Source organism: Hordeum vulgare, chromosome 1H, assembly GCF_904849725.1.
Source record: "Hordeum vulgare subsp. vulgare chromosome 1H, MorexV3_pseudomolecules_assembly, whole genome shotgun sequence".
NCBI classification, from domain to species: domain Eukaryota; kingdom Viridiplantae; phylum Streptophyta; class Magnoliopsida; order Poales; family Poaceae; genus Hordeum; species Hordeum vulgare.
The window spans coordinates 347,969,768-347,980,361 of NC_058518.1; positions in this window are offsets into that span (position 1 = coordinate 347,969,768).

The window sequence follows — 10,594 nt, forward strand, 5'->3', positions numbered from 1 at the left end:
TTGCTAGAGTTGCTGCTAGATGTGATGATACTTCTGAAACTACTGATACTATTGAAGTAGAACCTGCTACTATGCCTGAATTGCCTGTTATGCCTGATACACGCTATGTTATGGAGGGAGAGATAGCTGAGGATTTTCTTGCGTGTAAGGATAGCTATGATGTTGAGAAACGTCTGCTATTGAAACTGGTGATACTATTGAAGTAGAACCTGCTATTATGCCTGAATTGCCTGATATGCGTGAGCGTTATGTTATGGAGGGAGAGATAGTTGAGGATTTTCTTGCGTGTAAGAATAGCTATGATGTTGAGAAATTATTGCGCAAGTGGAAAGAAAAATCTCTGAACGCTAGGATGAAATACAACCCGAAGTTTGCTACTTCGCCTATCTTTGTGACCGATAAGGATTATGAATTCTCTGTCGGCCCTGAGTTAATCACTCTGGTCGAATCTGATCCTTTTCACGGTCATGAGTCCGAAACGGTTGTAGCCCATCTTACCAAACTGCACGATATAGCCACCCTATTCACGAGTGAGGAAAAGATTCGCCACTACTATATCCTCAAGCTGTTTCCTTTCTCGCTAAAGGATGATGCTAAGACCTGGTTCACTTCTCTTGCTCCTAGTTGTGTGCGTAGCCCCCAGGATATGGTCTACTACTTCTCTGAAAAATATTTCCCTGCCCATAAGAAGCAAGTTGCCTTGCAGGAAATATACAACTTTGCTCAAGCTGAAGAAGAGAGTCTCCCACAAGCTTGGGGGAGGCTTATCCAGCTACTGAATGCTTTGCCTGATCACCCTCTTGAGAAGAATGAAATACTTGATATCTTCTATAATGGACTTACCGATGCTTCTAAAGACCACCTAGATAGTTGTGCTGGTTGTGTTTTTAGGGAACGAACCGTAGAACAAGCTGAATTTCTATTGAATAACATCTTGTGCAATGAGAATGCTTGGACTATTCCCGAACCACCTCCTAAGCCAACTCCGAAGAAAAGAGGTATTCTATTCCTCAGTCTTGAAGAAATGCAAGAAGCTAAGAAATATATGCGTGAGAAAGGCATTAAATTTGAAGATGTCAAAAACCTACGACCTATCGAAGAGATCCATGGTCTCGATAACCCGATACAGGTAGTAGAAGTAAATTCTCTGCGTAGATTCGATGAGAGTGATATTCCTTTTGATAAACCTGCTAGCTTATGCCTGGATGAATTTGATAACTCTGTGGCCAAACAATAAAGTTTCAATGATTATGTTAGCAGACAATTGGAACAGAATGCTCGTATGCTTAGTCATTTAAGTGCTTGTGTGGACAGAAATGTCAATGATCTTAAACTTCTGAGTAAACATGCCTCTATGGTTACCACTTAGGTAGAACAAGTACTTAAAGCTCAGAATGACTTTCTCAATGAGTTGAATGACAATTCCGTCAGAGTTGTCACTAGAGGCGGTAGAATGACCCAGGAACCTTTGTATCGTGAGGGTCATCCAAAGAGAATTGAACAAGATTCTCAAGAAGCTAGCACTGATGCACCTAGTCATCCTACAAAGAAGAAGAAAGATGATAGGAACTTGCACGCTAGCAACCCTGATGCTGCTACACCTGAGAGTCCAAACAATATCTCTGTCTCTGATGCTGAAACACAATCTGGTGATGAACATGAGCCTAATGATAATATCATAGTGATGTTCATGATGATGCTCAACCTAGCAATCATAAGGATGCGGAGATTGAACCAGTTGATCTTGATAACCCACGGCCAAAGAATAGAAGATACGATAAGAACGACTTCACTGCTAGGAAGCATGGTAAAGAAAGGGAACCATGGGTTCAGAAACCCATGCCCTTTCCTCCCATACCATCCAATAAAAAGGATGATGAGGATTTTGAGCGATTAGTTGAAATGATCAGACCTGTCTTTTTGCAAATGCGTTCGACAGATATGATCAAAATGTCTTCGTATGCTAAGTACATGAAAGATATTGTGAATAATAAGAGGAAGATACCTGAGGTTGAGATTTCCACCATGCTCGCTAATTATACCTTCAAGGGAGGAACTCCTAAGAAACTAGGTGATCCCGGTGTACCCACTATACCTTGCTCCATTAAAGGCAACTACGTTAGAACTGCTTTATGCGATCTTGGAGCCGGTGTTAGTGTTATGCCTCTCTCTCTTTATCGTAGACTTGAACTCGATAAGTTGACACCCACTGAAATCTCTCTGCAAACGGCAGACAAATCAACTGCTTTCCCTATCGGCATTTGCAAGGATGTGCCTGTTGTGGTTGCTAACGTCACTATCTTAACAGACTTCGTTATTCTGGATATTCCCGAGGACGATGCCATGGCGGTCATCCTTGGAAGACCCTTTTTAAACACTACAGGGGCTGTTATAGATTGCAACAAAGGCAATGTCACTTTCCATGTCAACGGTAATGAGCATACGGTGCACTTTCCGAAGAAACAATATCGAGTACACTGCATCAATGCTACCGAAAAAACTTCATCGATTCTTATTGGGAGCTTTGAATGCCCTATTCCTCCTGTTAAGATGAAGTATGATTTACTTATTGGGGAGATACGCATCCCCATTGAGGTGACCTAGTGACTATTCGAAAATGCTCCGTTCTCTTTTGTGATTCGAAAACGTTTGTCAAGGAGACTTGATCAACCTCATTGACGGATTCCTTTCGATAACCATGAGATGGATGAATTGAGGAGTCACAAACCTCTATTCCAAGCTTTCACCTTCGGTTGCTTAGAAGAAAAATGATAGGTTTAGTTTAGTTTTCCCTGTTTTCTGTTTTAGCGTCCCGTGGAAAAGTACCCTGAAAATAAAAGTTCTTCGAACGTCCTGAAAATCAAGTAGCATTTTTTCTAGAATTTTTGAAAAATACAGAGATGAAGAGCTAGTCAGGGGGCTGCACCAGTGGGCCACAAGCCCTGGAGGCGCGGGCACCCCCTGGCCGCGCCTACCTGGCTTGTGGGGCCCACGTGCACCCCCCTACACTCATTCTAGCTCCCATCTGCTTCTCCTACCTCTAGAAAAAATCGTTTCGCAGCTCAAACCCGTGTTCTTGCCCTTCTTGCTGGGATTTTTGATCTCCTTGCTCAAAGCACCATTCTCCGAACTGTTTTGGGGAAATTTCTCCTTGGTAAGTGACTCCTCCATTGGTCCAATTAGTTTTTGCTCTAGTGCCTTATACTTCGCGTATTTTTGCTACCTTGGTGACCCTGTTCTTGAGCTTTGCATGCTAATTTTAGCTGGTCCCAAGTAGTTTTGATGCGTAATATGGCCTCTAGGCACTTGTGGGAGTAGTTGCTATGGGTTTTGTTGAGCCTTGTTCACTTTTCCTTAGAGTCACTAAAAATTTCAGAAATTTTCAGAGATAGAAAAGGGAAAAGATGAGGAGGTTCTTAAGAGGCTCTTCAAGCCGTGGCCCCAAGGATGATGGAAGTGAGAAGAAGCCCAAGTATCCGGTCCCTCGAGTCGCAGAAGTTCGAGCGTGCGACTGGCCAAGCGATGTGTTCTTACGCGCCGCCGGACTTTATGAGGACTTTTATCACTTGGTGGATGATATGTCTCCAACGTATCTATAATTTTTTATGGTTTCATGCTATTATCTTGTCAAACTTTGGATGTTTTGTATACCTTTTATATATTTTTGGGACTAACTTATTAACTCAGTGCCAAGTGCCAGTTCCTGTTTTTTCCATGTTTTTGACCCCTTTCAGAGGAGGATTTTGAACGGAGTCCAAATGGAATGAAACTGCCAAAAAGATTTTTTTTGGAACACAAAAAGATCGGGAAGCCGGAGAATCAGGGTAGGGGCCACCAGGGACCCCACAAGCCCTCATGGCGCGGCCAGGGGGAGCCCGCGCCCCCTGGCTTGTGGGCTCCCTGAATCTCCTTTGCCCTAGGTTTTGCGCCTATATATTCCCAAAAATTCCATAAAAAATCAGGAGATCATCGAAAGTACTTTTCCGCCACCGCAAGCTTGTGTCTCCGCAAGATCCCATCTGGGGCACGTTCTGGTGCCCTGCCGAAGGGGGGATTCGGATACGGAGGGCTTCTCCATCAACACCATGCATAACCTCTCCGATGATGCGTGAGTAGTTCACCATAGACCTACGGGTCCATAGCTAGCAGCTAGATGGCTTGCTCTCTCTCTTGGATCTTCAATACAAAATTCTCCATGATCTTCATGGAGATCTATCCGATGTAATCTTCTTTTGCGGTGTGTTTGTCGAGATCCGATGAATTGTGGATTTATGATCAGATTATCTATGAATCTTATTTGAGTTTCTTCTGATCTCTCTTATGCATGACTTCATATCCTTGTAATTCTCTTCGAGTTCTGGGTTTTGTTTGGCCAACTAGATCTATGATTCTTGCAATGGGAGAAGTGCTTGGTTTTGGGTTCATACCGTGCGGTGACCTCACCCACTGACAAAAGGGGTAGCGAGGCACGCATCGTGTTGTTGTCATCAAGGGTAAAAAGATGGGGTTTTCATCATTGGTTTGAGATTATCACTCTACATCATGTCATCTTGCTTAAGGCGTTGCTCTGTTCGTCATGAACTCAATACACTAGATGCATGCTAGATAGCGGTCGATGTGTGGAGTAATAGTAGTAGATGCAGAAAGTATCGGTCTACTTGTCTCGGACGTGATGCCTATATGTATGATCATTTCCTTAGATATCGTCATGACTTTGCGCGGTTCTATCAATTGCTCGACAGTAATTTGTTCACCCACCGTAATACTTGCTATTTTGAGAGAAGCCTCTAGTGAACACTATGGCCCCCGGGTCTACTCCACACCATATTTCCAGCCTTACACTTTTTACTTCGTTGCACTTCCCGCCTTCAGATCTCACTTTGCAAACAATCTTGAAGGGATTGACAACCCCTTTATAGCGTTGGGTGCAAGATTTTTTGTGTTTGTGCAGGTACTCTGGACTTGACGAGATTCTCCTACTGGATTGATACCTTGGTTCTCAAACTGAGGAAAATACTTACTGCTCCTGTGCTGCATCACCCTTTCCTCTTCAAGGGAAAAACCAACGCAAGAAGTCTCCGTCAACGTGTCAAATTTTGGCGCTGTTGTTTGAGAAGTAGCAGAAGGATTTCTGGCGCCGTTGCCGGGGAGGATCAAGTCAAGAACTCATCCAAGTAAGTGTCGCGAACTCATCTCTTGCATTTACTTTGTTTGCCAGTTGCCTCTCGTTTTCCTCTCCCCCACTTCACCAATTTGCCTTTTTCGTTTGCCTTTTCGTTCGCCCTTTTTCTCGCTTTCTCTTTGTTCGCTTGTGCTTGCTTGCTTGCCGAAGTCACCATGAATGAAAACACCAAACTTTGTGACTTTTTGAATACTAATAATAATGATTTTATTAGTACTCCGATTGCTCCGCCACTAGTGCGGAGTCATACGAAATCAATGCCGCTTTGCTGAATCTTGTTATGAAAGAGCAATTCTCTGGCCTTCCTAGTGAAGATGCCGCATCCCATCTCAATACCTTCATTGAGCTTTGCGATATGCAAAAGAAGAAAGATGTGGATAATGATGTGATTAAATTGAAGCTTTTTTCCTTTCCCGTTGCGAGATCGCGCAAAAACTTGGTTTTCTTCTTTGCCCAAAGATAGTATCGATTCTTGGGATAAGTGCAAAGATGCTTATATTTCCAAGTATTTTCCGCCGGCTAAGATCATCTCTCTCCGTAATGATATCATGAATTTCAAGCAACTTGATCATGAACATGTTGCACAATCTTGGGAGAGAATGAAATTGATGATTAGAAATTGTCCCGCTCATGGCTTGAGTCTTTAGATGATCATACAAATCTTTTATGCTGGCTTGAATTTCGTTTCTAGAAATATCTTGGACTCCGCCTCAGGTGGAACGTTCATGGAAATCACATTAGGGGAGGACACAAAGCTCCTAGACAATATCATGACGAACTACTCTCAGTGGCACACTGAAAGGTCACCTACTAGTAAGAAGGTACACGCTATAGGATGGTATCCTCCTTTGAATGATTCAAGTGGCTTGACTTGGCGCATGTTCACGCATGTAGTTGAAACAAAATCAACATAGCCTCTATGATATTCATGTTCATGGTGATTTATGTCCTACTCATGCTTGCACTCAATGTTAGTTAATCTCAATGCATTTTGATGACTGTTGTCGCTCTCTAGTTGGTCTCTTCTCAGTCTTTTCCTAGCCTTCACTTGTACTAAGCGGGAATACCGCTTGCGCATCCACTTCCATAAACCCAAAGTTGTTCCATATGAGTCCACCATACCTACCTATATGCGGTATCTACCTGCCATTCCAAGTAAATTTGCATGTGCCACTCTCTAAACCTTCAAGAAATAACTGTTTTGCATGCCCGAACCGCTCATGTGGTGACAGGGGGCTATCGGTATCTTCCATGCTAGGCGTGTTATCCTCGATATGTGTTTATTCACTATTCACGAGAAAGGGCCGGTAATTGGAATTCCCAGATCCATGCTCAAATCGAAAAGATAATTGCAAACAAAACTCCCCTTCGATTGATGTTGGTATGGACGGTACCCGAGGATTCGGCTAGCCATGGAGTGTGATTGATTGGTGGTGGGGGAGTCAAAACTTTACTTTTCTGTTTGGGAACCGCCTATAGCATGTGTAGCTGGAAGATGTTGAGAACTCTTAGTCATTGTGTTGACAATGAAAGCATGCCACCCAAAATTATTATCTCTGTTTTCAAAGCTTGAGCTCTGGCACCTCTTTAAATCAATGCTTCCCTCTACAAATGGCCTGTCTATTTATATTCCTGTTGAGTCATCCTCTCCTTATAAAAGCACCAATTAGAGAGCACCTCTGTCATTTTTATGCTTTGCTTTTAACCGTGTTGAGTATGACTGTGACTGGATCTTCTTTGCCATGAATTACAATGTTTAGTCAGCCCTTGGTCTTTGAAGGTGCTCTGCATTTATGTTTTGCGGTCTCAGAAAGAGCTAGCGAGATACCATCTATTCATACTGCTTCATGATTGTTTTGATTGAAGTGTTGACGTTTGAGACTTATTATTATTTGCTCGCTAGTTGATTATGCCATTGATATGAGTTTACCGTGAGACCTAGATGTCATTTGCTTATGTGGTTTGCTTGTGATCTTGCTGAAATTCTGGTTATGAGTTAGACATAATTGCAACAACAAGATCAAACAGAGTTCGTCAAAGTTTTTTTTGTCTCTTTCAGTTTGTCAACTGAATTGCTTGAGGACAAGCAAGGCTTTAAGCTTGGGGGAGTTGATACGTCTCCGTCGTATCTACTTTTCCGAACTCTTTTGCCCTTGTTTTGGACTCTAGTTTGCATGATTTGAATGGAACTAACCCGGACTAACGTTGTTTTCAGCAGAATTGCCATGGTGTTGTTTTTGCGCAGAAATAAAAGTTCTCGGAATGACCTGAAAATTTACGGAGAATTTTTCTGTAATTTATGAAAAATACTGGCGCAAGAATCAGCAGAGGAAGTCGAGCCATGAGCCCACAAGCCCACCAGGGCGGGCCCCCCTGGTCGTGCCTGGCAGGCTTGTGGAGCCCACGACGCTCCACCGCCTCCAAATCCAGCTCTATTTAGTCCGTCTCGCCCGGAAAAAAATCAAGGGGAAGAGTTCATCGCGTTTTACGATACGGAGGCGCCGCCACCTCCTGTTCTTCATCTGGAGGGCAGATCTGGAGTCCGTTCTGGGCTCCGGAGAGGGGAAATCGCCGCCATCGTCATCATCAACCTTCCTTCATCACCAATTCCATGATGCTCTTCACCGTTCGTGAGTAATCTCATCGTAGGCTTGCTGGACGGTGATGGGTTGGATGAGATATATCATGTAATCGAGTTAGTTTTGACGGGGATTGATCCCTAGTATCCACTATGTTCTGAGATTGATGTTGCTACTACTTTTCCATGCTTAATGCTTGTCACTAGGGCCCGAGTGCCATGATTTCAGATCTGAACCTATTATGTTCTCGCCAATATATGTGTGTTTTAGATCCTATCTTGCAAGTTGTAGTCACCTACTATGTGTTATGACCCGGCAACCCCGGAGTGACAATAGCCGGAACCACTCCCGGAGATGACCATAGTATGAGGAGTTCATGTATTCACCAAGTGTTAATGCGTTGGTCTGGTTCTTTATTAAAAGGAGAACCTTAATATCCGGTAGTTTCCATTAGGACTCCGCTGCCACGGGAGGGATGGACAATAGATGTCATGCAAGTTCTTTTCCCTAAGCACGTATGACTACATACGGAATACATGCCTACATTAGATTGGCGAACTGGAGCTAGTTACTTATCTCTCCGTGTTATAACTGTTGCATGATGAATCACATCCGGCATAATCATCCATCACCGATCCAATGCCTACGAGTCTTTTACTACTGGTCCTTGCTAGGTTACTTTGCTGCTACTTCTGTCACTGCTGCTACTGTTACTCTGTTGGTACTGCTGCTATCACCCTACCTTGCTACTGATACTTTGCTGCAGATACTAAATCTTTCAGGTGTGGTTCAATTGACAACTCAACTGCTAATACTTGAGAATATTCTTTGGCCTCCCCTTGAGTCGAATCAATAAATTTGGGTTGAATAGTCTACCCTCGAAAACTGTTGCGATCCCCTATACTTGTGGGTTATCAATGGCAAACTTCTTTGCCATCCGTTGCTGGTTTGCAGACGGCAAAAAAGCTAATTACCGTGACCTTCAGTGCCAAAAGTTGGGCCGTCAGCCAGCAGAGGACAAAGGTGTTTGCCATCCGTGACCTAGTGCTTTGCCGCCTGCTATGGCAGACGACAAAGAACTTCTTTCCTATAGTGAAAGGGGGAGAAACATCAATGATCCTGCAAGATAGGGGGAGAAACATCTAGGATCCCTACCACAAGGGGATAAAAGGTCAAGGACCCTTGTCCATACTCAAGGGGGGGAACTTTCAAGGAACCCATATCCATACCGAAAGGGGGAGAAAAATCAAAGAACCCTTATCAAAGAAAGAAGAATCCAGGATCCCCTACTCTCAATGAACCCTTACCCTATGACCTTTTTGGAAATTAATGCCAAAGGGGGAGGTATATCAAAGCTTCTAAATGCTTATACAAAAGTAGAGGTCTACCACAAGGGAGATCTGCTAAAGGGGAGGTGTACCAAAGCCTACACATTCAAAGGGAGAGATACCATTAAGGGGGAGAGATATAGAAAGTTTTATTGCCTACTTTGGATTGAAATTGTCTCACCCTACCTACTCCCAATATCTACATGCTATGATTCAGCGGGAGAGGAAATCGTATATATTCTTGCTTAGGGGAGAAAGTTCTAAATATTCTTGGAGACATATCTATCATCAAGTCCTATTTTCAATATGTTTTCCATATCTTGGTACTTTTGAAGCTCTTTGCATATTTTCAATAGAATACTCTTGTGTTATCTAACATTTGTTTTCCCAAGTGTACTCCGACTGCTAAGATGCTCAAGAACCTCGAGGTAAGTATATGCATCATATACTTGTTCAAGATGATCTCTTGTCTCTTGCGTATATTGTTTGCAAGAGCGAGTCTTGAACATGGAAATCTTTCATTCACATTTGTTTGGTGCATATAGCCAAGATTCACATGACTTGTCTTGTCCTTTCTACTATGTGTGTGCCCATGCAGTCCAACGCAACTATCCTTTAAAAGGGATTGCACTTTAGGGGGAGTTGTATTAGTCATGTATCTTTCAAAGCTGTCATATTATACCGCTTATCTTTATTCGAAGCTTTGATTGTATGTTGTCACCAATTACCAAAAGGGGGAGATGGAAAGCACATATGCTCCCTTGGTGGTTTTGATAATTCATGACAACATACATTGCCTCTTGGACTAACACTTATATCCAAGTATATTTCAGAATAGTTCACATAGATGATGGGCTAAGCATTGTGTGGAGAAGCCCCAAGGAAGGAAAGGAATATGATTGGACAAGCTTCAAGCTACAAGACTCTACATTTTATATTTGTGAGAAATCACCTTTAGTCCATAGAAAAGCCTGTACCATTAAAAAGGGGTGAGGTATCTATGGTGAATTGGTTGCTCAAGTGCTTAGGGATAGCCACCAAAAATACTCAATCATTCTCCCACAAATTCTTTGTCCAAAGCCTAAACACCAAAATCGGTGCCACCCATAATTTCCACTCGGCCCTATCGATTTTTCCAGAGACATAACCTATGCCAGACCCTAGAATCTCGGTACCACCAACTTCCACTTTGGTGCCACTGAAAATCACTGACCAACATTAGTGCCACCGAAAATCAGCGACGCTTGTGGGAGTCGTCTCTTTCCTGGGGGCGTTGCCACTGACATGTCCATCCCCTGTTCAATCACTGGGGAAACCCTAGGCTCGGTTCATTGGGCCAGACAACGATGACGAGTCGGCGTCGTCCCCTTCTTGAAGGCGATGCGTAGGTGTTCGAGGTGCGTCCGGAGGAGCAACTGGTCGGTTGCCTCACTTGCTTCGGCGATGAGGCATGCAATGCCAAGTTGTCATGTATGGGCTGTTGCTGTGGGTATGAGCATCCGGGG